The 16,231-nt window shown below is 36.8% G+C and overlaps 1 long non-coding RNA gene across 2 annotated transcripts in view; it reads left to right on the top strand.

The window, feature by feature from the left end:
- Positions 1-16,231, top strand: part of LOC104853080 — a 113,817-nt gene that overhangs the window by 82,088 nt on the left and 15,498 nt on the right. The window lies entirely within an intron of this gene.

Raw genomic sequence — 16,231 nt, 5'->3', positions numbered from 1 at the left:
GATTTCTTATATTGCATTGGAGTTTGGAAACTCAGTCACTTGAATTACATATGATTTTTATGCCTTAAACAATATCTGATTGTGGTAAGATTTTGTTTTTTGTGATTTTTTTGAAGCCTACATCAAAAGTGAAAATGAAACAATACTCCTATGGATTTAAGTATTGCTCTTTTGATTAGTTTTTCTTGTAAAGAGTTGAGAATCATGAGGAATTACTAAAGATAGCTTGTGGAATGAACAGATATAGAGAATACGGCTTTTAGTACTGTGGGTGGAGCTGAATCTCATACCAAATGCTCAGAAAAAGTACTCCTAGGACTATGCTAAGGTAAAACTGTAGTTTGGTCATTGTTAGATATTAGTGCCTGTGACTTACACAGTTATGGTTAGACTTTGAAATAACTGGTGAAGAAAGGGAGTCATCCAGAAATCTTCTACTTGAACACTTAATATCATTATGGTAAGGATAGATTAATAAATTAATTATTCATGCTCAGGTAGTACCACTGTAGGCTATGTCTTCATCAATCATGAATGTATAGTTAGGAAGAATTAGGGCAGAAAGACATGTTAAATGGGAGGGAAAAATATATCTCAGTGAATTCCAAGTATACAATAAGTGTTATAAATTGTAGTCACCATGCTGTAAATTAGATCTCAGCACTTATTCATCTTATAATTGTAAGTTTGCACCCTGAGAATGCATCTTAAATATTATTGTTTACACACACACACACACACACACACACACTTTTTATACACACAACCAAACACCGGTAACCACGTGAGGTGATGAATATGATAACTTGATTGTGGCAATCATTTTACAATGTTTATTATATGTAAACATTATATCATATACCTTAAGTATACATGATTTCTGTTTGTCAATTATATCTCAACAAAGCTGAGCAAATACTTGTCTCTTATAACCCACGAGGATCATAATTTGGAAGAATTATTTTGTCCAGTGGGTCAGCAAATCCCTCTTTCTTCTATATACCAAAGCCAAGGGAAATTTAAACCAGACAAAACTCTTTTAATAACCCTTTTCCCTTACCTTTACCCCAGCATTGCTTGATTTTCAGATGCTTAGAGAGTTGACAAAGATCTCGTTTTTCTTCTGAATTTGCCAAGTTGTTGTATAACCAGTAAAATGTATGGTCCATGTCTTAGAAAAGCTTTGGAAGCAGGGCATTTGGTGATAAGAGAAACTATGATGTTCTCCCCTCTGCCTTTCTTCCAAAGCAATGTTTACATTAGGCATTTTTAAAGGTTCAGAAGACTTTATTATGTTCAGCATACTTGAATGGGACAACACAATGAAGCCTGCTATTTTTATTGGCATCACTGTCATTATAATTTCCACTACTGTTGCTACTGGGTTTTGAGAAAAGTTCAAGAAAGAGAGCTAAAATGGGGGACTTCAAAACCTAAGGACCTAAAGCTAAAGATTTTATAACCTCTCTCTCCCTGTGATGATGAATTATATGTGTCCATTTGTCTAAGCCATGACATCTAGTTATTTGGTCAAACATCAGTCTGGATGATGTTATGAAGGCACCTTTTGGATGTCATTAAAATTGAAATCAGTAGATTCTGAGTAGAGCAGATTACCCTCCATAATGTGGGTGGGGCTTATCCAATCAGCAGGGGGCCTGAAGAGAAAAGACTGAGGTCCCTGGAGGAAGGAGTTTTATCTCCAGGCTACCTTTGTTCTCAGGACCTTGTCAACTCTCTCTGGGTCTCTAGCCTGCTGAACTGTCATGCAGATCCAGACTTGACAGGCCCTTAGTCACTTTAGTGGATTCCTTAAAATAAATCTTTGCTTTCATCATATACTTTCTGCCGGGTTCCATTTCTCTGGAGAACCCTAATTCATATCTTTGTGGCTTTGTTATTTGCTTCTTGTTGTTTGTATCAAACAGTCAGACTGGAGCATTCCTTGTAGGGCTGAGCATAAATTGTGCTTCACATCACCTGTGCTTTTTTCCTCACTCATATTATTTTCTCTGAGAGATCAAGAGCCTGGCGGATAAGAGTGAGGACAATGGAATGTCTTTGGTATGAAGCGTGCTGTGCAGGGCACCTGTTCTGTTTAGCTTTACTGCTCTCTGTTCTCCATCTTTCCCTGTTATCCCATTAATGTCACATTTCATTTGAGGTTGAGCCATGTTACTCTTTGCAAGGAAAAGGAATGTCAGCTTCTTTCATTAATGGCTATCATGTTGTCCTGACCTTTTATTTTTCTCTTCTGAGGAAAGATGGCTGGAATTTTACAGAGGATAGTTCAAGAGTTCACTTCTGGATTTGTTCCGTAGTGTAATAAACCTTATATTCTTTAACTTTTAATTGATAACTAAACCCTCTCTAATTCACTACTGATCTATAGAACAATAAAGCAATGAAAATGCTCTTTGTTACTGTCCAAATGGTGGCCACATGGGGCTATTAGGCACTTAAGATGTAGGTAATGTAATGAGGAAATTAAGTTTAAGTTTTATTTAATTTAAAATTATTTAAATTTAAATAGCAATACCTGACTAGAAGTTAACAAATTGCATAGCACAAATCCAAATGAACCTCTGAACACCAATTTTCTGTCTATTAATAATCAAGTAATGGTAATACAGATTTCCTTACTACTTGTGAGTTCTTTGGACCAGTTCCATCTGCATCATCTTGGAGCCTCATGCTTGTGTAAAACTTAAGTGTTTTCCTCAATATGGAGAATCAGAATCTGCATTTTATCAAGGTCCTCAGTTACGTGCTTTTTAAAATATTTGAATTGCTGATAAAAACTATCTATGCAAATAGCTCGCAGATGGAGGCGGGGAACAGCAGTGAAGATCTTTCTCCCTGCTGGCTTGTGTAATTTCTGTGTGCTCTCTCTATGTACTCATGGGCCTCTGACCCTTGTTCTGGCATGGCCTATTTAGAACAAGTATTACAAGATCTCTATGCATATGTTTTAACATCAAAATATTATATCTGCAGGGAACAATGTCACATTCCTGTAATTCCAGATATTTAGAAGGCTGAGACAGGAAAATTGTAGTTTAGCCAGGCCCTGTATCAAAATCAAAATAAAAAGGACTGGAACTGCAGCTCAGTGGTAGAGAACTTGCCTAGCATGAGTGAGGTCTTGGGTTCAGTCCCTAGCACTACAAAAAAATTATACCTGATCACAAATCTGTTTTTTTTTTTTCCTTAATGGGAGGAGAGGGTGGCATGTTTGAATCTTAGGGTTTTGTTTTCAGTGACCCAGAAAGCCTGACCCCAAACTCTTCCTAATTCTTGGTACCTGTTAGAGTCAACTGATTTCAATGTGGAATTGTTTTAGGTGCTTAAAACCAATCAGAAGAAAAATGAAATTATCTGAAATGTCATTATTTGGCGATAGTGTTTACATTTTTGAATAAATGCAAGTTATTTTCAGGAGGGTACAGTTACATGTTTTTGTATACACAGAATAACTCATATGTGAATTATATTGAAATTTGCTATATTATATTCTACTTTTTAGGCAATGCAAGAAATAAATTTAGGAAAATTCATGGTATTTATGTGAGCATGATTTTAAACAGCTACATTCTTTTAAAATTGTATCATTTCCTTACTATTTGACTTTGAGTTATATTAATTTGTTGACATTGTAAGTAGTACTTCCTTGTTAATGTTTCATATATGTTTTAGTTCACTTTTCTCTTTGCTGAGATTATATCCAACACCCACAGCACTTAAAAAAGGTTTATTTTGACTCAGGTCACAGTCCCTGGTCGGCTGGATCAAAGGTATAAATGGCATGTTGGATAGGTACAGGTGGAAGAAAGTTGCTAATGTCATAATAGCCTGGAAGAACCAGAAGAAGAGTGAGCAAGAAGAAGAGAGGAACAGGAGGGAGACATACTCTTCCAGGTTATGTTCCCAGTACCCCAGGAACCTTCCAAAAGTCCTGGCTCTGAGCATATGAGAGTTTTGGGGGACATTGTAGGTATAAACCATAACATTTGCTCTCTGGCCACTCACCCCTGCCCCAAGACTCACGTGTATCTCTTTATGCAAAATGTATTTAGACCATCTCTAAGAGTTGCAAACGTTCCAATCATCAAAACGTCAAATACAAAGTGCCTCTGAGACTCAAGGTAGACCCTTGGTTGTGTACCCCTGTGAAAATAAGAAAGAAAGTGAAATACTTCCATCGACCAATGGCACAGAGTAAACACTCTCATTCTAAAAGACAGAATTAGAAGTATAGAAGGGAATGGGACCAAAGTAACACCAAAACCAAGAATAGCAATAATTGATTCTATAGTTCTGTATCTAGTGCCTGGGGCAAGTTGTGGTAGGATGTGTACTCAAAAGTGTTTGCCCCTTCCCCCATACCATTGCTTGTTGCAGCCCTCATAGCTTCTTTTGGCCTTACTCAGTTTACTACCTGTGGCATTCCTCAGCAGACTTTCCATGTTCCTGGCTTCTCCTTTTTCCTAGGGTCTCTGTAGCTGTTTCAGCTTTAGTCTCATAGTGCATAACTGCTGTCTCAGGGGCACACTGCCTGAACTCTCAAGCCTTCTACTGAAATCTAGGTGGAAGCACCTGACCCTATAATTTTTGTACTCTGTATGCCTTTAAAGCCAGCCCTGATTTAGATGACACCAAGATACATTACCAGCTCAAGCAGTAGCCAACTCCCTTTGGATCATGGTGGTAGAGGTTTCTTAGTGCCAGTATGGCTGAGCAATGTGAACTGAATCTTGGGCAACCAATTCCCTAGGTGTCTTTTCTTGATTAGGGGGCCTACAGGCTGTTCTCAAATGAAAGCTTTAAAATTTTGTGCTTTTGAGCCTGTGATGGGTGGGGTTTTGTAGATTTATGGGTTGCCCTCAAAGAATATTTCCTGTTGTCCTAATGCAAAGTACTTAGCATTTAAATGCAATCTTGGATGCAACATGACAGAGAAGCCCAGCAGGGCAGGCACCAATGCAGTGATGTTCATGCCCCTCCCCTGTGAACAAGAGAAAGAGAGCCTCTCTGAGGCTCCTAAATTAAAATTGAAGCCTACTGGAAAAGGGAAGAAAATCTGTGATAAGGCACACCACACCACCATAGTTAGTAAGTAGGAGGAACCAGCACCTCACATCAGAACCTGGTCTAACTTCAAGGGAAGGGCAGCTGAAACCTGCAGTACAACCTTGCAGAGTTCAACCCAGCAGGAAGTCAGATATCTCAACTTGGGCCTTGCAGCAAAAGATCAGCCTGAGCATCAGGGGACAGCTGCTGGCTTGTTGAGACTAATTAACTTAGACCTGTGCACTCCTGCCTGCACTGTCTATGATGTCATCAGAGGCATACCTGAAAGAGGCCTTCTATTTCTATTTGTATTTTTAATTTAAAAAGTAATATTTTTCTCCTATCTTTAATGATTTAAATTTTTTTCTTTTAAAAAATCTTTTTCTTACCTGCTTTCCCCCTCCTCTCTCTCTCCCACCTTGATCCCCATTACTCTCCCCTTTGTTCCTGTTCCTATGCTAATTCGAATTTATTTTCTTTCTTTTCCTTTTCTTCTCTTCTTCCTTCTCTCAACTGCCATTAGTTTTGAAAGGAAGAGATTACAGTCTCTAGCTTCCCTATGACCGTTGGTTTGTTCTGTTGTTGGGTATATTTTTTTCTGTCTTCTATTCTTCTCTTCAACAGCTCCCTAGAGTTTGTGTGATCTTCCTGTATCCTCTGACCTCACTTCTACCCTTTCTATATCCTATCTATCCCTCCCTTCCCAACTCCTTCTAAGTTTCCATGTTGAAGGGTAAAGTTGTTATATTGAAGTGTTTAATCACTATAAACATATTTTAGGATGCTTCTCAATTTTTATTTAATTCTCACAGTAAAAGGTGAGAGATTAATAACTACCACAAATTATAATTTTCTAAACTGTGGTGGATGCTATTGTTTTGCTGATTGTATCACTTGGGCTAAGGTGTTGTGATTGATCTAATCAGCTGTCCTCCCTGGTATAATGAAAATGAAAATGAGATTGCCTCAGAGTCATTAGAGACTCAAAACCTAAAGACCAGCTATATCTGGAAGATAGAAGTATTTACCCAGGAATTAAATCAAGGACAGTACCAATGACAAAACAATAGAAATGAGAAGGCATTTAAACAAGACACAAACACACACTTCCACCCCACCAAAGGCAAACTCTGAGGGAAACGAGGTGGAAAAGTCTGACAGTCAATGATCTGGACACACTGAACCAATAGCACAGGAAGTAAATAAACAGATAAATGAAGCTCTAGAAAAATCAAGAAGGAAATAACTTCCCAGATAACCACAGAGATGGTGAGAAGAATGAAAGACATGATTGAGACTCTAGAAAAGAAACAGATAAAAAAATAGATTATCTCAGGACCATGATGGAAACCATGAATACCTAGCAGAGGAAAGAAATGGAAACCTTGAATGCCCAATATAGGAAAGAAATGGAGTCCATGAAACAGATTCAAACATATCCAGGAGATTAAAAATGCTATAGAAAGCATTTGCAGTGGGATGAACAAATGTGAATATAGAATTTCAGATATAGAAGATAGGATTTTAGTCAGTGACCATGAAAATAGAGATCTTTTAAAAACAGTAAGGGGTCATGAGAAATTGATACAACAACTCTTAGATAATGCAAAGAAGAATAACATTAGACTGATAGGAATCCATGAACTATCAGGAGAAAGTACAAATGACATAAAAAGTTTCACAGAATTAATGACAGATAACTTCCCAAACAGAGGGGAAGAATTTGACATACAGATACATGAGGCTATAGGACTCCAACTAACCATAATTTGAAAAAAATCTACACCTAGACATATAATAATCAAGATCCTGGAAACCCTGCAGAAGAACAAAATGCTACAAGCTGTGAAAGAAAAAAACAGATCACACACAAAGGAGAGCCCATCAGAATCACAGCAGACTTTTCAACACAAACCTCAAGTCAGGGAGAGCCTGGAGTAAAGTATTTCAAGTCCTAAAAGAAAACAACCTCCAACCTAGACTGACATATCCTGCAAAATGATCTTTCAAAATTGATGGGGAAATAAGAAACTTCCATGACAAAGAACACCTGAGAAATTTCATGAACACCAAACCAGCACTCCAAAAACTTCTAAACAATATCCTGGTGAAAGAAAATGAAGACCACAACTCCATAAGCACCAACAGAGCAAATGTACCAGGCAAGGCAAGAAATTAAAGGGAGAGAGGGGAAAAAACAAACAAACAAAAGAACCAACAACAGGAAAATAACAGGACAACAAAAAGTCAATACATAACAGTTATAACTATCAACACCAATGGCTTCAATTCACCAATTAAAGAAACAGGCTGGCAGAATGGATTAAGAAGCAAAATCCAACAATATGCTATATACAAGAAACCCACTTAACCCACAAAGAAATTCATAGACTGAGAGTAAAAGGATGGAAAACAGTTCTCCATGTGACAGGAGCTCAGAAAAAAGCAGGGGTAGGTATCTTAATTGCAGAAAGTAGATTTCAAACCAAAACTAATTAAGAGAGACCAAGAAGGCTTACTATATCCTTGTAAAGGGAACAATACAGAAGGAAGAAATGACAATCATAAATATATATGCACTGAATACTAATGCCCCCAACTATACAGAACAATATTAATGGATATGAAAAACAAAAAAAGCACTAATACAGTTGTAGTGGGGGACCTCAATAGTCCACTGACACAAATAGACAGATCATCTAGACAACAAATTAGCAATGAAATAACAGAACTGAACCAAGTCTTAGAACAAACAGTAGATGTGTACAGAGTGTTCCATACCACAAAATCAGAATATACATTTTTTTTGGCTGCACACAGGTCCTTCTCCAAAATAAACCACATTCTAGCTCATGGAACAGGCTTAAGTAAGTGCAAAGGAATTGAAGTTATCCCTTATATATTATCTGTTCATAGTGCAATTAAACTGGAGATCAATAGCATAAAAAACTGCAAGAACTTCACAAATACATGGAAATTAAATAACACCCTGCTGAACAACCATTGGGTCACAAAGGAAATAAAAGAAGATATTAGACAGTTTATACAATAAAGTGATAATACCAGTACAGCACACAGGAATCTGTGGGACACAATGAAAGCAACTGCAAGGGAAATTCATATCAGTTAATGCCCACCCTAGGAAATGAGAGCAAGTTGAAATAAACAACCTAATGCTGAAACTTAAGCTTCTACAAAAAGAAGAGAAAGACAGACCAAAAGCCCATACAATGGATGAAATTATAAAAATCACAGCAGAAATTAATGCAATGGAGAACTATACAAAAAAAATCAATGAATATAGAGTTGGTTTTTCAAAAGAATAAATAAAATAGATAAACCCTTAGCCAACCTCATCAAAAAAAAAAAAAAAAGGAAAGAAAAGACTCAAACTCATGCAATTAAGAATGAAAAAGTTACAACAGAAAAAGTGAAGTTACAACAGATCCAGAAAACCAGAGGATCATCAATTCCTACTTTGAAAACCTGTACTCTAATAAAATGTGAAATACAAAAGAAATGGACATATTCTAGATATATACAAACTTCCAAAGTTGAATGAAGAAGATATAAAATGTCTAAACACCCCAATTACATTCAATTAAGAATGAAAAAGTTACAACAGAAAAAGTGAAGTTACAACAGATCCAGAAAACCAGAGGATCATCAATTCCTACTTTGAAAACCTGTACTCTAATAAAATGGAAAATACAAAAGAAATGGACATATTCTAGATATATACAAACTTCCAAAGTTGAATGAAGAAGATATAAAATGTCTAAACACCCCAATTACATTCAGTGATATTCAAAATGTAATTAAAACATTACCAACAAAGAAAAGCCCAGGTCCTGATGTCTTCACTGCTGAGCTCTATAAGACATTTAGAGAAGAACTAGTAGCACTACTCAAAACTCTTCAATGAAATTGAAAGGGAAGCAATACTTCCAAATTCATTCAAGGAAGCAAATATCACTTTGATTCCAAAATGAGGGAAAGATCCAACCAAAAAAGAGAACTACAGGCCATTTTCCTAATGAACATAGATGCAAAAATCCTCAAGAAGATATTGGCAAACAGAATTCAGAAGACCATCAAGAAGATCATACACCCTGACCAAGTCAGATTTATCCCAGGGATGCAAGGATGGTGCACCATATATAAGTCAGCAAATGAAATAAACTCTATTAATACGGTCAAGGACAAAAACCATATGATCATCTCAATAGATGCAGAAAAAGAATTCAACAAAATTCAACACCCATTCATAATAAAAACCCTACAGAAAATTGGAATAGATGGTCTTTATCTCAACCTGATAAAGACTTATCTATGAAAAACCAAAAGCCAATATCATTCTAAATTGTCAAAAACTGAAAACCTTTTTTGCTAAAATAGGGCACAAAACAAGGATGTCCACTATCACCACTCCTGTTCAATATAGTTCTGGAAACATTATCCACAACAATTAGATAAGAAAAAGAAATAAGAGGAATAAAGATAGGAAAGGAAGAAATTAAACTGTCACTATTTGCTGATGATATGGTACTCTACATAGAAGACTCAAAAAACTATGCTAAAAGACTGCTAGACTTAATGGGCATATTCAGTAGAGTAACTGGATACAAAGTCAACACTCAAGTATCAATAGCATTTTTGTACACAAATAACAGACTTACTGAGAGAGAAATTAGAGAAACAATTCCTTTCACAATAACATCCAAAAAAATGAAATATCTAAGAATCAATCTAATGAATTAGAATTCCTCTACACTGAAAATTACAGCACTCTAAAAAGGGAGATAGAAGGGAGGGCAGAGGTAAGGGGAAAAAATGAGAACCAAGACTTGTCATGTAGAGGTACAAGATCCCAACAATGAATGTAACTGTACTGTATCCCTAAAATGTACCAATAAACTCAATTAAAGCTGAAAAAAAAAGAGAGATAGAAGAGGATATAAGAAGATGGAAACACATCCGTTGCTCCTCAGTAGGAAGAATCAGCAGAGTGAAAATGGCCATACTTCTAAAACTTTTATACAGAGTCAATGAAATCCTGATTGAAATCTCAACAGTATATTTCACAGAACTTGAGAAAACAATACAAAAATTCATTTGGAACCAGAGAGACCTAGAATAGCAAAAGTGTTCTAGGCAACAGAGACATGGCAGTGGGTATCTCAATTCTCATCTTGAAACTATACTACAAAGCCTCTGTGATAAAATCAGCATGGTATTCACAAAGAAACAGACCCAAGGATCAGTGGGATAGATTAGAAGATGCAGAAACAACACCAGACATGCTCAGCTCTTTAAGAGATTTATGTTAGCTGATGGTTGCAGTTCCTAGTCTGCTGGCTCCAAGGCAGAAAAAAGCTATTGACATCATGGCATCCAGGAAGCAAAGCAAGAAGGAAAGAACCGGGGAAGATAAGATACCTTTCTAGGTCACTTCTACTGCTTCAATCACTTTACAAAAGCCCTGCCTCTGAATGCATGAGAATTGTGGGAATTTTCTAGATCTGTACTATGCAGCATCATATAAATTATCTCTTGACACACATTGCTAAATTCAATTCCAGAGAGATTTTGTGAATTATGCTCCCAGTAGTAGTAGTAGTAACTAATATTATGTATCTCTTAGAACTTTAGCAAGCACTGAGAAATAGCACTTAAAAGGTCATTTGAGCCAGGCTCTGTGATACATGCCTATAATCCAAGCTACCTGAGAATTTATGGCAGGCAGATCAGAAGTTTGAGGTCATCCTGAGAAATGAGTGAAAATTTGTATAAAAAAAAAGATTGGGACGCAGCTCAGTGTGAGGTTTAGGCTTTAATAACTGTACTGAATAAAACTCATTTGATTAGAAGATAAATTGTTTTAATTATTTTAATTAACTCTTTTAACTTGTACATCTTTTCCTGGTTTATTAATCTCTTTCCTATTTCTGGGACAAAATATTAGGTGACCGCTACTTAAAGGAGGAGAGGTTTAATTTAGCTTATGGTTTTGAGGTTTCTGGCCATGGTTAGTCTGCTCCACGGCAGAAAAGAGTGCTATACTGGCATAGGGGAAGAAAACTGCTCAACCCCTGGCAGCCAGGAAGCCAAAGGAGAGAGGAAGAGCCAGAGACATCCTGCAGGTCATTCCTACCCGGAACCCCTCTCTAACAAAGCTCCACTCCCAGCAGCACACAGCCTACTAAACTCATTAGATAAACGCACTCATGAGTATACAGCTCCCATGATCCAGTCATCTTCCAGACACATGAGATTCTGGAGGGACGTTTTAGATTTAAACCATGACACATGATCATCAACACCTTGCTTAGTTAAGGTCACTAAGCTAATAAGCAGCTCACTGGCTTCATTTCAATATTCATAGTTTTAATATAGAATTTTCTATCACTCTTCTTTTACTTTTTTTCTCCTCTCCGTTACTCTTTGCCAAACCTTATTTTGTATTTGATTTCAGACTTTAGATAAATGTTGCAAATTTAGAAGAATCCTAGTGTCTTCACCTACGTTTTTGTAATGTTAACACTGGACATGATGAAGATATAATTTGTAAAATAAAAAATAGCATAGATACAATACCTTAACTAAATTATAGCTTTTTGACATTGTGAAATGGGAAGAAAAGGGCTAAAGGTATAGGGAAAATGGGAAGGGTAGGGGAAAGGTAATAAGGGAAAAGAAAAAAAATATGAGAAAATGACAAAGTGGAAATGAAGTGTTTGTAAAGGGGAAGGGGAGGAGGGGGTGAAGGGAGGACAGGGACAAGGGGAGGAAATGAGAACCAAGACCTGTCATGTAAAGGTACAAGATCCCAATAATGGATGTAATAGTACTGTATACCTAAATGTATCAATAAACTCATTGAATAAAAAAAAATAAATAAATTATAGAGTTTTTTTAGTTCCCCACTAATGTCTTAGTTTTCTTTTAGGATCCTAACCAGATTTGCACTTGAACTTAGTTGTACTCTGTTCCTAGTGTCCTCAAATCTCAGACAATTCCTTTTCCTTTACATGTTTTGAGAGACTTTGAAACTTTTTTTCAATACTGTTAGTATTTTTTAAATGTTTCTCAATTTGAATTTGTCTGATGTTTTCTCATGGCTATTTTGAGGTTATGGTTATTTCCAAGTTTGTTTAAATAATTTCTTTCCTTGCAGTACTGATATCGAATACAGTAGAATCAGTGTATTCCTACTAATGAATTATACAGCAATTGTATCCCCTTCTTGGAGGAAAATGGGTTGGGTTTGAAAAAGTTAAATACATTTCTTCTTTTAATGGATGAAAGACTCTTTTAAAAGAGAATCAGTAATTACCTTTAGCTAAAAACATAATTTTGAAACTTTTTGGATATTTATCTTTGTAAAAATGTTTGGTGTTGAAGAGCAAGTTAGCTTGGGAGAAATAGGGGTTGGCTGCTAAGGTGAGCAAATGTCATTTTGCCGCAAGAGATCTGTAGTCGTCATGCTTTTGGCTTCTCAGAAAATGCAATGCAATGTTGAGGTAAGGGCAGTTATATTATGACACTCATAATTTCCATTTAAGGCAACATTAAATATATTCAATAGCCTATTTTACATATTTTCTTTATTCTGAGCACTGTATTATAGTAGTTCATTTTAGCATTTAAATTTGTGGAAACCTTGAATGAATTTTATGTACAGTTGTTTCTCATTGTTCTGTAGTTATGGTCCATAACATTGTCAAAAACTGTAAATTGTTGAATACTAAGCTTTGCTCCTGTGGGAAATATACGGTTAGATTCCTATGAGCTTCTGGTCACATTTTCATCAACTGATAAACACATAACCTTGCTTTTTGTATTTTTCTGTTTAAAGACACCTTGTTTACCATGTGTTATTGATTTGTTAACATGGGACTCCTGGCCAACAGTACTATCACTCATGTCTGAATGCAGATCAACTCTCATGAATCATTCCCACAAGTCACATGACCACCTTCTTGAGTTTAGGAACTTGAGCACTTCAGCACTGTCTCAGGGGTCATTTTCCACAGCAAAACACCAACAAAAAGTACAGAAATGTGAAAAATGTGACACTAAATAGACTGTGAAAAGGACACTTGTTTGCAGTTGGAGAACTGCAATGAGATGGCAGAGGGTTGCCTTGTTCAGCCTCTCCTGGGAACGTATAGGTGGTGCCTCAAAGTTTTTCCTGCTCTGCATATTAGGAAATAGCCACAACAGTGCAGGAAGTATCAATTAAGAGTTACAGATACATGTTGGTGCAAGAAAATGAACAAACATGGAGTCATCGAAAAATAAGGATCAGGCATAATCTTCATTTGCACTGTGTGAAGTATGAAGACAGAGGAGGAGAAGGCAGAGATACCAACACCATCTGCGGAGCAGGTATCATGAGGCTAGAAGAAGGCAATTTCCATCAAGCTATGAAAACAACCATGTAGAGATTTCACAATGTATTCAGAAGGTCAAATTAGATAAGAGCTAAATATTGTCCATTTAACTGAGAAAAAGAAACAGGAGGAAAAAAAATCTAGATTACTGTGGGCTGAGCTGCGTGTATCATGCTTTTTTAATGTGTTTGGTTCTGTTTAATTCCTGCTGAATTTTTTGGAGTGTATGTAGGGAGTAGATGTACAAACATGGGTTATAATGAAAACAGCTGACACAGCTTGCTTCAGGCCACCTGCGCTGAGAGTGTAGCAATTCCATAAATGTGGAGAAATAAATAATTGCAGATACTATATGATTGGTTGTGAATAGCCATAAAAGGCCAATTCCAATTTTGTGCTTAAAATAGGTAAACGTGTTCAACTGACCCATCATTGATGATACTGAAGATACATTTTCAACCACTCAGTGGTAACATAACAGGAGGGCATCTGTTATTCCAGTAATGAGTTGACAGGGTTTAATTTTTGTATCACACATTTGACCTGTGGCACCAATTGAAATGGCAATTTTGTTTTAGTGAGTGGCCCACCTTTCCATTTGGAATAGAATGCTATTTTTGTGCACCTATTTAGAAAGAACTATGGGGACTTGCATTTTGATAACTACTGTACAGAGCTAAGATTAATTGCAATGAATCGAATCCTGGTGTCACCTCTAGAGTCAAGGAGGCTTCCAGGTGAAAGAAATAACTTAAACTCAGAAATGTCTCTTGGGACTAACCTGGGAAGAGCTGATCTAGATATAAGAGGGCTTGAATGATTCATTCCATTCTGGGCTTTTGGAGCTAATGGAACAATAATGATAGCCATGTATTTAATAACAAATGTTCACTGCATAATTATTCTGTTGTAGGCTATGTGCAAAACACATGACCAGGTCTATGTAATGCAGTCTTCATCAATAGTATTGTGAGATGTGAGCCCTTACGTTTTGCAGAGGAGCAAAGTGAAGCACTCAGCAGTTAAATAACCTGCTTAAAGTCAGCTGGTAAGAGGAGAGTTTGAAAGCCAAGTCTTGGTCTGTCTTCCTCCAGGGACTTCCTCTTATCCATTGCTACTTCTTAGGTCTATAAAGTGAAAGACACATAGTAGTTCTTATCCACATGTTAGTCTCCTTCCTTTTGGGTGGTTGTTGGCCCAAATGATTGACCTGATGTCCCTTGCTAGTTGGCACGGCCACACACCAGGAACATTGCCTGGACGCTTGGTCAGCCTGGGCCAGAATGATGCATGTGAAGAGGGTGCAAGTTGCAGCTAGGGTTCTCTTGACCTGCAGGGGGATTTGAGGACATTATATAACCATCTGAGTCATTCTTTGGTCATTTTGTGGTATTTCTTGCTCACATCCTTAGCAGTGGCTCATGATTTTATTTTTAACTAATTTTCTTTGAAACAATTTAAAAAGTCAACTGATCTTTCTTTACCAGTTGAAGGCTGATTTTTGTGGTTTGGGAGGGTAGGGAGGGTAGGGAGGGTTGTGAAGGAATGTTTTTTTAATCTGAAACTCAAATTTGCTGGAAGGTTAGTGGAGGAGATGTTGGAACCAGTTTGCTTAGGGCTCAGTTTCAGGTCTAGAGGTAGAAGAAAGACCAGCTCTTTTTCACAGAGGCATTTCATATCTGTTTCCAGGATGAGGGAGGCCAAGGGGAAAGGGAAGGCAGGGGGAGGAGTCTACAGAGGAGCAAGTGGGGCAGGATGGACTGACTCCCTACAGATTTTGGAGTTGCAGGTAGCAGGAAGCCACTTCTGGCTGATGTGCGATTGACCAGTTCCTCTCTTGTGAGCTCAGCTAGGGTGAAGAGTATTTACTTCCTCCTCCCCTGTAAGAGTGCATTCAGTAGCACCTGTAACTAACAGTTCTTTAAAAACAAAAAGTGAAAAGCCCAGTCACATATATATATTTTAAATGTAACATTGGTCGCCTAAATTTGAATTCTGTGTTGTAATTAAGTTACATTAGTTAATATAATATAATATACACAATATATAACATAATATATAAAAATGTGACATTTTTATCTCTTTGATTTCAAATAATGTTTTCAAACTTCATATCACAGCACAATCAGTGCTTAATCATATTTTATGGTAAAATAATATGTCACTGCATGTATATATCATAATTTGTTTACCTTTTCATCCACATATGGACATTTTGACTATTTCTACCATTTGGTTTTTGTGAGTTGTCTGCTGTGAATATTCAGGTGCCAAGTATTTGTTTGAGCCTCCGACATCAGCAAAAATTGTTAAGGAAATTGGTTGATAGATTTGTGTGCGAGTTTTGTATAAAAAAGAGTGAAAAACCCACGATGAAATATCGCTTCACATTCACCAGGGTAGATAAAAGCAAAAAGCAAGATGGAAAAGAGCAAATGTTGACAAGATGTAGAGAGACAAGAGCCCTAAAACACTGATGGTGGGAACATGAAGTGATACAGTTGCTGTGGAAAACAGTTTGATGGTGTCTGAAAAAGTTGCACATTTAATTACCATCTGACCCCAAGATTCCGTTCGCACATATACGCAAGATAACTGGAAACAGGGCCTCAAGGGCTGTGGGGGTGGTTTATTTTAGATAGCTAATTTTGTTATATGAATTTTACTTAAATTATAAAAATAATGCAAAGCGAGACGAACTGTTTCCGATTATAGAAAATAATTATCTGATTTACACTATTTAGAACATTTTGCTAAATTTGTTT

The sequence above is a fragment of the Fukomys damarensis genome, unplaced genomic scaffold (assembly GCF_012274545.1).
Source record: "Fukomys damarensis isolate Sample0158 unplaced genomic scaffold, DMR_v1.0_HiC HiC_scaffold_38, whole genome shotgun sequence".
In the NCBI taxonomy this organism is placed as follows: Eukaryota; Metazoa; Chordata; class Mammalia; order Rodentia; family Bathyergidae; genus Fukomys; species Fukomys damarensis.
This window is presented reverse-complemented; position numbering and strand designations above follow the sequence as displayed.